We start from the raw sequence: 14,451 nt of genomic DNA on the forward strand, positions 1-14,451 counted from the left end.
AGTCCTTGGTAAGCAGTTTGGGCCCTTTGGTGCTTTCATCTATTGAAGACAGCCTCTCCCTCATCCACATTCACCCTCGCCCCTTCATTAGGCAGCCACTGCTCGATACCCAGCCCCTCTAGTGTGGCTGGAGGTCCAGCTGTCCAGCCAGGCTCTAGCTGATGGAAGAGCCACAACACTTCTGCTCACAGAGTTCCCAATCAAATGCGGAAGTGTGCACAAAACTGCACTCATTAAAAAAGCAGGCAACTTTAGGGAGATTGAAACTCTTATGCACAGTTGGTGGGAATGTAAAACGGTACAACCACTACAGAAAATGACATGGTGCCTCCTTAAAAAGCTAGAAATAGAAATACCATACAATCCAGCAATTCCATTCCTAGGAATATATCCTAGAGAATTAAGAGCCATCAGGCGAATAGACTTATGCACTCCCATATTCATTGCGGCATTATTCACAATAGCAAAATAATGGAAACAACCTAAGTGCCCACCAACAGACAAGTGGATAAACAAACTATGGTATGTAGACGCAATGGAATACTACACAATGATAAAGAACAATGATGAATCTGTGAAACATCTCACAACATGGATGACTCTGAAGGGCATTATGCTGAGTGAAATAAGTCAATCACAAAAAGAAAACTATCATGTGAGACCACTAGTATAAAAACTCAAGAGAAGGTTTATACACAGAAAAAAAACTTTGGCGATTATGAGGGAGGGGCGATGTGAGGAGGGGAAATCACTAACTAGACAAGCATTAACTTTGATGAAGGGAAACACAACATACAATATAGGGGAAGTCAGCACAACTTGATCAAGGTAAAGTCATAGAAGCTTCCTAGACAGGTCAAACACCTTGAGGGACCAAGTTACTGGGCTGATGAGGGTAGAGGACTGTGGTCTCGGGGGTCATCTAGGTCAGTTGGCATAACAGTTCATAAAGAAAATGTTCTATGTCCTACTTTGGTGAGTAGCGCCTGGGGTCTTAACAGCTTGCCAGCAGCCATCTAAGGTACATCTACTTGTCCCAACACATCCAGAGCAAAGGAGGATGAAAGAAACCAAAGACACAGGAAAATATTAGTTCAAAGCTAATAGGCCACTTAAACCACAGCCTCCAGCAGCCTGAGCACAGAAGAACTAGACGGTGCCCAGCTGCCACCACGGACTGCTCTGACAGGGTTCACAACAGAGGATCCCAGAGTGAGTGAGAGGAAACTGTAGAACAAAATTCAAATTCACACAAAAAGACCAAACTTACTGGTCTGAGAGAGGCTGGAGGAACCACCTAGACTATGGCCCCCGGACTCCCTGTTGACTCAGAATTGAAGCTACCCTCGAAGTTTACCTTTCAGAAAAAGATTAGACAGTCCCTAGAAAACAAGCAATAACACATGTGAAGAACATGCTTCTTAGTTCAATCAAGTATACGAGACCAAATGGGCAATGCCCACCCAAAAGCAAAGACAGGAAGGGACAGGAAAACTGGACAAATGGATACGGGGAACCCGGATGGAAAGGGGAAGAGTGCTGAAATATTGCAAGGATTGCAACCAATGTCACAAAACAGTTTGTGTATACATTTTTGGATGAGAAACTAATTTGGGTTATAAACTTTCACCTAAAGCACAATAAATTAAAAAACAAGAAGCAACCAACGAGTAAAATCAATAAGGAATGAACCTAATGACCAACAAATGCCGGCCAAAGGCACGCCAGAGAGAAGGCAGCAACTCGGGGAGGGAGGCAGGAACACCCTCTCTGGCTCTGCAGCACCAGGCTGACTGGGATGTGATGTCCATAACTCATGGCAACTAAATCCTGGAGGGCCCAGCGCTGTGACCCCTTTGGAAGGAGTGCTCTTCTCTGACAGCTGAGCCCATCTTCACAGAGGCCTGGGGCAGGAAGGTTTCTCTCCACATATACCCTGGGGCCCTGCAGCTGGGATGATGGATGAGCAGGCAGGAGGTGCTAGGGCTGAGCAGGGAGAGAAATACGATGGTGAAGCAACTCAGGAACATGAGAGACTCTCAAGGCTGGATGGGGGCAAGTGGAGGGGACTGGAGCCTTCTCTGGCCATCTCCATTCACCTGTCTGGCTCTCCACCCAGGTCCTAATTTCTTTAATACAAATGACACAGGGAGGTTAAGGCAGCTGAGAGGGGAAGGTGCAAGATCGAGCATTCAAAGGGTCATCTCTTCCCCCTCTTCAGGGCCCCAGATGTGGAAAGTTCTTGGGGTGCACTGAGGAGAGGCTCACCAGCAGCCAAACACTGCTCCCTGCCCCAATGCCCCAGAAATGGGACAGGCCTGGACTCCCTGGCATAGACCCAACCCCAACTCTTCAGGCTTAGGCAACACTGGAGCCAGCAGCTAGCAGAGGGCAAGTGAAATCTCCTGGGATACAGTCTAATCAGGGCTACATTCCAGGGACCAAGGTGGAGTAGAACTGCCGCTGGTCTTCCTGGGAGCTGAAGCCTGTGATTTCAGCTGCCTGGCAGGCATGGCAGTCCGTAGGTGTGATGGCTAAAGCCGCAGCCTACTCTTCCACCAGCCCTTTAATTCCATTTGTCCAGGCCACAAGGCTGCACTGTACCCCCTTCCATGTACACCCAAGACAACAGGGATGCTGACAGTTACTAACTATCCTCCCACTCCCCTTCTGCTGCTGAGTGAGGGAGACAAGGAACCAAGAAGTCAGGGGAGCCACTCTGATGTGGTCAGGTGACATTGGTGGGGAAGGATATGGGAGCAGCTGGCATTATTGGTTTCACCTGCCCAACAGGGAGATGACTGCATTGTAGGTTGGGTAATTGAGCTGTCTCCTTCTGGGGTGGTGGAGGGGAGAACATGGGGACAGTAGGGATTACAGAGCATCTCTGAGCTGAGAACTCCATCCTTACGGTTCCTGTACTCCTAGGCTTTGCTCCTAGGTTATACTGATGAATAAATATTTTTGGGGGGGGGGTACTCTGGAGGCAACAGCTGCAGGCAGTAATGCTAACAATGAGAAGCACAGAAGCTGGGAGTGGGGATTGCATTGGGCTGAAGCGGGCTGGAAGACTATATGGAGGAGGAAGCACGGAAACTGGCATTGCCCCTCCTCAGGAACACGGAGTACAGTACACATTTGTAGAAAGCATGAAAGGCCGTTGACAGTGAGAGTGTGTTCCTGAAGGCAAGAAACAAGAAGGTGGCTCCTCCCTGGGCAGGCCTGCCTTTCCTGCTCCCTCTCTTCTACTCCTTCTTCCTACAGAGGGGTCATCTTCTCCTAAACTTCTCCTCACCTCTACCCTGCTCCTCTTCCAACCCCCAAGTAGACCCCTATCCAAGTCTGGGAAATTCTCTGAGTTCTCAGGGTCCCTGAGGATCACACAGGCACATCACGTGGTGGGCAGAGAAGCCAGAAGAAGCTGCTGCCCTGGACCCAGGCAGAACAGCACTGTCTGCTTTTCCCAACCCACCCCATTCCTGGGGCCTGGGGCATCAAAGCAGCTCCTGTTCTTCAGAAATCCCCAGAAACATCCTGCACTGAAGAGTCTCTGTTTACCTCTCCACCTCCATCTCCCATTTTTACCCTTCTCCATGCTGCTTTGTGTCCTGTTCCTGGGTGTGATGGTTAATTTTATGTGTCAGTTTGGCTAGGCTTTGGTCCCCAGTGATTTGGCCAAACACTAGTCTAGTTGCTAGACTAGTGTTGTAACCTAATGCAATGTAGCATAATCACTTTCCATAATGTAATCTAATGTAGGGTGATTAATCAATCAATTGAAAAGGGAGTTTCCTTAGGGCATCCTCTGCCTCTGGACTATAAATAGATATTTTTGCAGAACTCATCCTGTCTGTCCACTCTGCACTCTTTCTGTCACCTGACCTATGGATCTTGGTACACAAGTCTGCACAAGTCTCCAGCCTGCCACCTGACCTATGGATTTTGGATTTGTCAACTCCTGACAATCCTGTAAGCCTGCTGGAGTTTTCAGCCTACCACTTGACCTTTGGACTTGCCAAACCCCCAATGGCATAAGCCAAGATACTGGGGAACTGATGTCAAAGGACTGCATCAACCAGGCTCCCTAGACCCCTGGCCCCCAGTGGGATCAGCTGATGGAGACCTAGTTGTTGAAGAGAGCATTTGAATTCTCTTTACCAACTCCCTCCCTGACAGACTGTGGCTTGCTGTGGCTCTTCTCCACTGAAGGCCAGCTCCTGCCAGGCAGCCCTGCTCTCACAGGTTCCAGCTCTGGCTGCTTCTCCAAGTTCCTTCTGGGTGTTTCACTGTCTCTTGCTGGTTTCCCTGAACCCTGCCTGGTTGAGTATGCTATCTCTTTCCTGCCAGATCTCGACTAACATACATCTTCTACCTGCTTTCCTTCCCAGTAGGGAGAAATAGTAGAAAGATGACTTAGATTACAATCTCTCCCAAACCAAGGCCTAATCCTGTGAAACCATCGAGGTGAACCTGGGTTTGAATCTTAGTCCTGCCACTCTCCTAGTTTAGTAAGTCATCTCTCTTGTGTTTCACTTTCTTCATCTGTAAAATGGGGATACTATCCCCTCTCCCACCACCCACCTGTCAGTTTGGTGTACTGTGGTGACTTGCATGTTGCTGTGATGCTGGAAGCCATGCCACCAGTATTTCAAATACCAGCAGCATCACCCATGGTGGACAAGTTTCAGGGGAACTTCCAGGCTAAGACAAACTAGGAAGAAAGGCCTGGCAATCTACTTTCAAAAATCAGCCAGTGAAAACCCTCTGGATCACAACTGAATAGTGTACAGTATAGTGCTGAAGATGAGTCACCTAAGTTGGAAGGGACTCGAAATACACCGTGGCCCCCCAACAATGGACTCGACATACCAATGATTGTGAAGATGGCACAGGACTGGGCAACATTTCATTCTGTTGTACATGGAGTCGCCATGAGTTGAAGCTAACTTGACAGCAACTAAAATGAACAATAAAAACTCCCTCAGGGGGAAAAAAAAAAAAAAACTCCCTCAGGGTTGCTATGAAGATTGAAGGAAATAACACACACGCACAGCCTTCCTTTATTTGGCACACAGAGCTAGACAAAGAGAAGCTATTGTGGCTGTGCTGTAAGAGGTGTGACGTGCTCTAAGCTCTCCTTCTTTGAGTCCCTTTTGGGGTCCAGCCAGCAGTGAAGGTGATCAGGGTGTGGAACTGTTCTGGGGCCTCTGAGAGATTGCAGGTTAGTCCCTGGAGGCAGGTCCCAGGAGCCTCCTGCTGAGCTGCCCCTCCTCCCCTGAAAGGTTACCTTCCCAAGAGACCTCCCCTTCACCTGGTGTCCTAGGAACAGCAGGTGTGGGGGGGCGGTAGGGAGGGGGACAATTAACAAGGACCGTTTGTGTTGGAATCACAGTTGCCAGGACCTCCGAGGACCGGCACTGAAGACAGCCTGCTCCTCTGATGCGTTCCCAAGTTTCCCCTGAGCAGCTCCTAAGGCTCATTATCATGGGCGAGATCACAACGCTGGCTCCTTTCATTTCTGTGCTATCAGCTTGCTGTGACTCATTCGCCAAGTCTCAGGGCGTATGAAGAGTCATCGGGGCTTTGTGCACCCAGATACGCCACCTCTTGGGGGAGGGAAGAGGAAACTGAGGCCTGAGGCTGTCAAAGGGCACCACAGCCCCCAGGGTGACCCAGCAGGTGACACTGAGGCCTATCACTGTCAGGCCCCTACCCCAACCCAAGGTGGTGCTTCGGCTAGGAAGAGGAAAGTCTGGAGGGAGCTAGGACCTGTGGGACACCCGCTGCTGGCAGAGCTGGGGTGAGGCAAACCACCAGCTCTTCTGAGCCCCACCCTCGACCAGCTATTATCTCCATTTTACAGACAGGAAAAATCCAAGGCTCAGAAAAGTGGTGTGCTTTGTCCCCTGACACCCAGTTGATCGGTACGGTCCCATCCCTATCCCTCCACGCCCCCAAGCTGCCTCCCCCCCGCCAAGGAACTCTTGTCTTCACCATGAGCACCATTGGGGGTCTGCATGGGAGCTCCGGGCGCGGGGACAGGAGAGGTGGAGGCCAGTCGGTAGAAGCGGGGTGAAGTCTGAGCGGCTGCCACCTGCTGTCTGGCCCGGCACCGGTGGCAGGTGGTGGCCGGGGCCGAAGAGCAGAGGCCGGAATTACCGCTCAGGTTGGCAGTTGGGGGGTCAGAGGCTTCAGGACTGGGGACAGTCAGCCCCGACACCCCTCGAGTGGGGAGCTGGGCCCAGGGCGCATTCTCTGTTCTCTCAAAGACCCCCGAGGAGCTGGCGCGGGATGGGGGGCGGGGGGCCGAGGCGCTCAGGGCAGACGCCAATCCCCAAACAGGGCCTGGCGCCAACTGCTGGAGAAAAAGACCCGGTCGCCGGGGTGAGGCCCGCGGGAGGCGTCGGGGAAGCCCGGCCCAGGCTGTGACCGCGCCCCAGCGGAGCAGAGGATGGCGCCGGCCCGGTACGTGGGAGATTCCGTCCGAAGCGCGAGAGCGCGTGTGCCTTTGCCTGGCGTGATCTCCGCGGTGACCGCATCACGGGCCACTGAATTAGGCCTGCGGCGGCGACACAGAGGAGGGCAAAAAAGGGAGAAGGAGAAGGAAGCCGGGGAGACAGGAGCACAGCCAGAGAGCAACCCTCACGCCAGGGGGAGGCAAACGACACCGGGTGGGGAGGGCGCTCAGAAAGGAAAGGGGCCCAGTGTGCAAAGGCCGCGGGAGCATCAGCTCTGTGCCTGGTCAAAGCCCCAACGCCCGGGCCTGGGTTGGTTTTCTCCTTTGCAAAATGGGCAGATTGGACTACAGGATTTCTACGGCATTTCCCAGTACACTCAGCAACCATGTGCCTGGGACGTTGCCAGCCCTGGCCCAGCTTTGGCGAGCAGGCTGGTGGCCCCCAGAGGGACCCAGAAGTCACCGGTGCAGACCACAAAGGCCTGCAATCATTTATTTCTGTTAACACCTAAATCCACTTAATATTTTCAGTGGAATAGAACTGAGAAATGCTCCCGTTACACATCCATTTGTTTGTGGGTGTGTGAGATCCATTTTAATAATGTTCAATATTTTTGATTTATTGTATTTTCACTTGACTTTTATTGGCCACGCCCCCCTCCCCCCCCCCCCCCGCGCTTGCTTTAAGGGCTTCAGGTGACCCTGGCTTGCACCCTCTCAGCCAGAAGACAATGGCCTCTGGGCAGTGGGAGAGCCCAGATGGGAGACTCCAAGCGCCCCTGGAGGCAGTAATGGACATGGGCCCCAGCCACCCAGGGCGAGGTTTCCCTCAGCACTCCAATGGGGCAGGGGACCTTAAGGGTACCCCAGGAGCCAGAGCTGAAGCAGGACTCCTTCCCACCAGCCCAGGGCTGGCCCAGCACCAGAGCCCAGTCCTTTGGCTCCTCACTCAGGACAGGTATAGTTCTCTTTAGCTCAGGTGTGTGCCATGCATCTGAAGCTCATCGAAGGCCCTCAGTCCTACCTGGCCATCCCCAAAGGCCTGGAAAACCCTGCCATCACTGACCTGTGAAGTGGGTTTTTGTAACCCTACAAAGTACAAGACCTGGGTTCAATTCCAGCTCTGCCCCTTCCTAGCCGAGCAACCTTGGGGAAGTCACTTTGATATTCGGAGCCTTAGCTTCATTTGTAAAATGGATTTAACAATGTACGTGCCCTTTGTTAAGGGAGATAATGTGGCAAAGCTCCTAGTACACTGCCTGACATAAGGGTGCACGAAGCAGAAATTCACTCTCACCCCCAAACCTGGAGAAAGGGTCAGGGTGCCGTGGCCACAACCAGCTAGGCTATTCCCACCACCTCCCTGCTCCACAGACACCCAAACACCATTCAGCACCTGCTGGGAGGGGTGTGTGGTGAGGACGCCTGGTGACCAAGGAACGAAGAAGGGATGAGAAGCCAGAAGCCGCTCTGGCTAGGGGTGGAGGCCTGATGGTGTATCTAGCAGTGACAGTCCCAGCCGTGCCCCAGCAGGGCAAAAAAATGCTGGTGAGCCTCTGCGGGGAATCCCAGGGTGGTGCTACTCCCCTTCCAGTTCCCACTGCCCTGCCACTAAACGGATTCAGGAAGTTTCTGGGTTAAATGCTCTGTATGACTCTGGAACCCTGGAGACCGCCCCTGCTGCACTGAAAAGGTATCCATGCCGGGCCCTGCACCTGTCCTGGGGCCCTCGGAGGTTTGTGTTACCAACAATAGCTTCAAATGCCTGATTAAAATGCAGGAGCAGGGAGAATCAGTAATCATAGGCAGCTGAGCCTCTAATAAGTATAATAATCACCATTAAGAGAAAGGTGGGGGCGGGGAGTGAGTGGGGCTGGTAATACAGTGATTGCATTGATCTGCCCCCTTCCTGGTGTGTATCTGCCAGCCCTTACCCGGCCCTCCCCTGGAGCTGGCGGGAGGAGCAGGGGCTGCTGGCCAAAGGGGCAGCCTGGGTTCTCCTGTGGCTTCCAGCTTCCGTGGGCTCCCTTGCCCCCAACACCCCCTTCTTTCACTGACCCACTGATCTGGACAAGTTCCCTGGCCAGTGGGAGAAGGCAAAGGGGATCTTGGGGCCTAGATGGACAGAGAGAGAAACAGAGAGGACTGGAGAACTCTATGCTGGGGTGGGGGGAAGTAGGGAGGGGGATTGACAGGCTTGAGTGTGGGGTTTGGGGGTGAGGCTTCAAGAGTTTCTCTATGAGCTCCATGAGGCCAAAAATTTATTGAATTTCCTTTAACAGAAACTTACATAATGCTTACCACGTGCCAGGCATTGTTTTAAGCATTTTGCAAATATGAGTTCATTTACTCCACACAATGACCCATAAGGCAGATGTTATTATCCTCACCTTGCAGCTGAGGAAGCTGAGTCACAGAGTTGGTGAACTAATTTGCCCAGGGTGACTGTAGTTTAAGCGGCAGATCCAGGACTTGAACTCGGTGGTCCAGCATTACTGTCTGTGCGCTTAGCCTCTGCTGTGTGGTTCTGTAGCCACTGTGCCTGGTACGTTGGAAATGCTCTGTAGACAGTTACGGACTGTCTGGAGCGCTGAGCTGCCGCGGGCTCCCGCCTCCCCACACTCGCGCTCCCCCGTCAGGGTACCAGTCACTGTCCAGTCAGCTCCAACCCATGCTGGCCCCGTGTGTTACACGGTAGAACTGTGCTCCACAGGGTTTTCTTGGATGTAATCTTTACGGAAGGAGATTGCCAGGCCTTTCTTCCATGGCACTGCTGGGGCAGGGCAGCTTTCCTGCCAGGATACAGAACCCTAGAATCTATGTATTCCCCTATGCTTTTCCTCAAGACCTAATGGTCAGGGCTTCAAGTTTGAGTTCAGTCCTTCTAGGCTAGCAGCTTCAACTCCCAGGAAGCTTTCCTGGTCTACTACTACCTGAAAACCAAAAACCAAACCCACTGCCGTCGAGCCGATTCCAGCTCATAGCGACTCCATAAGACAGGGTAGAACTGCCCCACAGAGTTTCCTAGAAGCTCCTGGGATTCAAACTGAACTTTTGGTTAGCAGCTGTAGCACCTAGCCACTATGCCACCAGGGTTCCCTACTACTACCTGAAAAAAAAAAAAAAAAAGAGGAGGCTTTAAAGGTTTTTCTTACAGGCAAGCAGGAAAGAGCCCTGGCCGGTGGGAGAGTGAGCACCTCCTCTTTCCTTCTCTCTGACTTCGGCTAAGTCCTGAACACTGGCTGTGCCCTCGTCATAGCTGTGGGGGCAGGCCACCAACCCAGAAGCCACTTACGTGTTTCTCTGTTGACTTACTTGCCTGGTCATTCCGTGTGTTTCACCTGCTCTCAAAAGACACCACCTTCCAGGGGAGGAGTTTCAGAGAGGTTCCTCAGAAATAGCCATCCATGCTTACTTCATCCACCTAGACCTTGTCACCTTCTCATCAGAGAAACTCAGCCCCAAAGCGGGAAATTTGACCGTTGGAAACATCACAGTTTTCATTCTATCAGACAGTTTGACTGGGTTCCCCGAGAACTGCAATCCCTCCACTCAGATCAACAGAAAAAAGGTCAAAGTCAGGTCTGTCTCCTTTGTACCTCGCAGGTGCCTGGTGTGTGTGTGTGTGTGTGTGTACATATACATACATGCTTTTGTTTGTTTCATGATATGAGTGAATAAATGATGAACAAATGTTCTCCTTGGTCTCATTTTAAATAGGCAAGTTCTATTTAAAATGGGGTTTTAGAAAAGAAAGTTTTGAAATGTCTTTTGAGTCTTCTTCAACACAGGTTTGAGGGAAGTGGCTGTATTGTAATTTACTGAATTGATCACACAGATTGTTTCCAGTCTTTCCTTATCATCAATAATGGTGCAACAGATATAGCTGGGCAACAGGTTTTTTGTGTATTTAGTTTGATTCCCTTGAGCTTGACTGTCAGAATCAAAAAATTTCTGGGAAAAAAATAACTTGTACATTTTTAGGTCTTTCATGCTTATTGCCAGCAAGCTATCCTACAGGATTTTAGCGGTTTCTATATTACATCTAAGACATTACACCAGCAACGTATGAAAGTGCCCAGTTCACTGCATCCCTACGAACACTGATTTTTTTTTTTAATGCATTGCTAATTTGTTAGGCAAAAATCAATACGTCATTGTTAGACTAAAAATATGTTATGGCAACTGGAGTTTAGAGGAAAGAGGACTGAACTTGGAGTCATATCTATTTTTGGAAGGTGAGTATAGAGCAAAATGTACCCTCGACTGAAGGGAAAACAAATAGCCACTACCCTTTTCAAACATTTACGTCCTAAGTGGGGCTAGAAGAATGAAATGAAGGGAAGGAAAAGAAACCAGCATTTGTGTACGGGGCACTGCTTCAGGTGCTGGGGAATCAAAGACCAGTAAGTTCTCTAACCTCCATCAGCTCACAAGTCAGTGGACTTAAAAAAGAAAACTCATTTTACAGATGAGAAAACTGAGGATGACAGAGAGGAACTTTTACAAGGCCATACAACTAGTCTATAATGAGGACATCAGCTAAAATGTATAAATTGCTGGCTACATGCCAGACTTTATATAGCACTTTACGTAGATGGTCTCCCCCTAAAACCCGCCATGAAGCTGGCCCCGTTTGGTGCCACCTGCTGGTCTCCCCAAGATCACAGAACCCCAATGTGCACCCGGCAACCTGCCTCCACCATCTGGCCCCAGGCCTAGCTGCATGTCCTCATCAGCTCTCCCTGCACCGGGCACCCCATTTCAGACGACATACTGTGGTTTGTAGCTGTCGACAAGTTGGCTCCAACTCATGGCTGCCCGATGTATAACAGAGCGAAAGGCTGCCATCTCCATGACCATTGGTCTGTTTGAGCCCATTGTTGTGGTTGTGGTGTCTATCCAGCTCTTTAAACGTTCCCCTCATTTTTGCTGACCCTCTAGTTTAACAAACATGATGTCTTTTTCTAGCGATTGGTCCTTCCTGATGATGCATCCAAAGCAAGCTAGACAAAGTCTCCTTCCTTCGCTCCATTCCGTTTCCTCTGCTTGGACACCCCTCCCTATCCCTCGCCATTTTGGGCTTGGCTTGCCCACGCGTAAGACCCAGCTGAGAATCAACCTGACCGCCATCACCCCCACCTCACTCCACCCCAGGTTTAGTTGTCTGTCTTATGTGCTGTAGACTATATGTCTCTCATAGCATTTATTACACCACATTGCCATCGTTCATGGGTCTGTCTTCTTTCGAGGTCTCTTTACGATCACAGGCTGTATTTTTTATCTCCATATTCCTTTACTTTAGCTCTCACTCCTGGCACAGACACTAAATGTTTGATGAAAGAATGCATTTGCTGCCATTCAAACCCAGATTTGACCCATCCCGTCAGAGGCTGAGGCTTGAGGAATTTCCAAGAGAGGCTTCTGAAGCAGGGAGGGAGGAAGCCAGCAGGGATGAGTCCTGGAGTCTCCTTCTGGGGCCACTCTGAAATCTCTTGGGCCAGGCCACAATTTTTCCATTCTTCACACCTTCACCCTGAGACCCACAGACCTTCTCAGAAAGAACTTCAGGGTGCTCAGGAGGGAGACTCTATGGAAGCACAGATCCTTCAGTCTGGTGGGAGGGCAGTAATTAAATTTCTCTGCTGACAAGGCCATCCCAGAACAGCCTCCCCTCCAGACCGGCCCTCTGGGAATAGAGACCTAGCTGCTTTCTTTTTCTGCTGCCAAAGCCAGCTGCTGAGTGCAAGTGAGGGAGGCCCAGGAAGCTGAAAGCATGAGAGAGGGAGGAGGAGGGGTCTGGGGGTAGGGAGCTCTCCACGTCTCCTAGAGCCTGGGACCGACGGGTTCTCTACAGAGGCTGAGCAAGCCCCTAGGACCCCAGGCCACCAGACAAAAGGTGAAGGAGTCCAGCTTCCCTTCCCTCCTATGATGCCCAATGCTCTAAATACTTACGGGAACCCCAGCAAGGCAAGGACACCAAAAAAATTAAATTAACTTTCTGTTTGATAGTCTAGTTGTCATTTATGGGAAAGATCAGAATTCTCTTGGAGTTCCTTACTCTTAATTTATGTATTATGTTTAATTGTAAATTGCAGGGGAGTGGTGTGTGGAAGCAGTTGAGGAAAGCACTATAATCTTTTTTGAGCTCAAAAAAAGCTACTGTGAAGTCGTGACCTTTCAGAAGCAGACAGAAGCACCTCTGGGTGGGTGGTTTAGAACGACCAGCCTTCCAGTTAACAGCCCAATGCTTAACCATTTTACCACCCAGGGATTTCTTTTTTATGGCTCCTGGAAAAAAATGAAACCCATTGCCGTTGAGTCCATTCCAACTCATAGTGGCCCTATAGGACAGAGTAGAACTGCCCCATAGGGTTTCCAAGGAGCAGCTGGTGGGTTTCAACTGCCAACCTTTTGGCTAGCAGCCGTAGCTCTTAACCACTATGCCACCAGGACCTCCTAAACATCTTAATCCAGCATTGGCAAGCCCACATGGAGATACTGAGAACGGGACCCAATGGTTTTAGAAGCGGTGGATCAGGTAAAGCTTCCTGAAGGAGGTGTGAAAAGAGGGTCTTAGGTGGATTCCAAAGGAGTCAAGGCCCTGGGGTGAGGCTAAGTTTGCATCTTAGCTTGTCCTGAGCTGGCTCCTCCCTTTTGGGACTAGCATCCAAGCCCAGGGGTCACTGGGAGCAGGGCCAGGGGCGGCTGCCCCTTGCCCGAGTCAGCCTTGTGGACTGATGGCAGATGGTCATATTTTTATGAGCCACTTCTCCCACTGCCTGACATTTCATCTTTGGAGAGGAAAGTTACCAGAGGGAGGAGGGGAGGAGGGCCACGGGAGGGGTGGGGTGGATGGGGAGGATTAGCCTTTCAGCAATGGAGTGTTTAAGGATCAGGATGAAAAATAAAAAAGTAAAAAACAAAACCAGCAGGCCAATTATTCTAAAGAAGCTTCCTTGAAAGAAAACGGGGGAAATCAATATTTAATTCAGACTCCATTGATTTGCAATTTGGGTGTCATACTCAGCACTGGATTTTGTTTGTGTTTCACGGTGAGAGCTATGGAATCCCTGGTAATGGATACTAAGTGCCCAAGGGAAAGTCAGTGGTGAGGCAGTGAGGACGAGAAACACACGGGACTTTCCCTTGAGTCAACTTTTCCTATCTGTTCCCTTCACCAGCTCTGGGCGCCTCCCTCGCCTGAGAGCTCTGGGACACTAGGACGAGCGAGAGATGGCAATTCCAACCCAGAGGGATATGGAGAGTCTATATATGGTCCAGTCCCTGCCTCTGAGTATAACAGCATCCAAACCCTCCCAAAAAGAGTTTCTGCACCTAAAAAAAAAATTTTAAATATACATATATATATGTGTGTATACGCGCACACACGTACATATATGTATATATAAAAACTGGTTGCTGTGGAGTCGATTTCTACTGATAGCAACCCTATAGGACGGAGTAGAACTGCTCCAGAGATTTTCCAAGGAGCAGCTGGTGGATTCAAACTGCCGACCTTTTGGTTAGCAGCGAGCTCTTAACCATTGCACCTCCAGGGCTCCATGTACATACATATACACATGGAGCCCAGGCAGCACAATGGTTAAGCGCTCAGCTGCGAAATGAAAGATCAGCAGTTTGAAGCCACCCAGCTGCTCCATGAGAGAATGATCTGGTGATCTGCTCCTGTAAAGATCACAGCCTAGGAAACCCTATGGGGCACTTCTACTCTGTCACATGGGGTCTCTGTGAGTCAAGCTTGACTCAATGGTACCTAACAGCAATGATTGATAGATAGACAGACAGATGGTTGGATGGACAGGCAGATACATAGACTCGTAGCGACCCAATAGGACAGAGTAGAACTGCCCCATAGGCTTTCCAAGGAGCAGCTAATGGATTCGAACTGCTGACCTTTTGGTTAGCAGCTGAACTATGCCATCATTGTTGGGATGTTCTGCTTCTGTCTTCTTTCTGGGCCACCTAAGCAG

This window comes from Elephas maximus, chromosome 18 (assembly GCF_024166365.1).
Source record: "Elephas maximus indicus isolate mEleMax1 chromosome 18, mEleMax1 primary haplotype, whole genome shotgun sequence".
Taxonomy (NCBI): Eukaryota; Metazoa; Chordata; class Mammalia; order Proboscidea; family Elephantidae; genus Elephas; species Elephas maximus.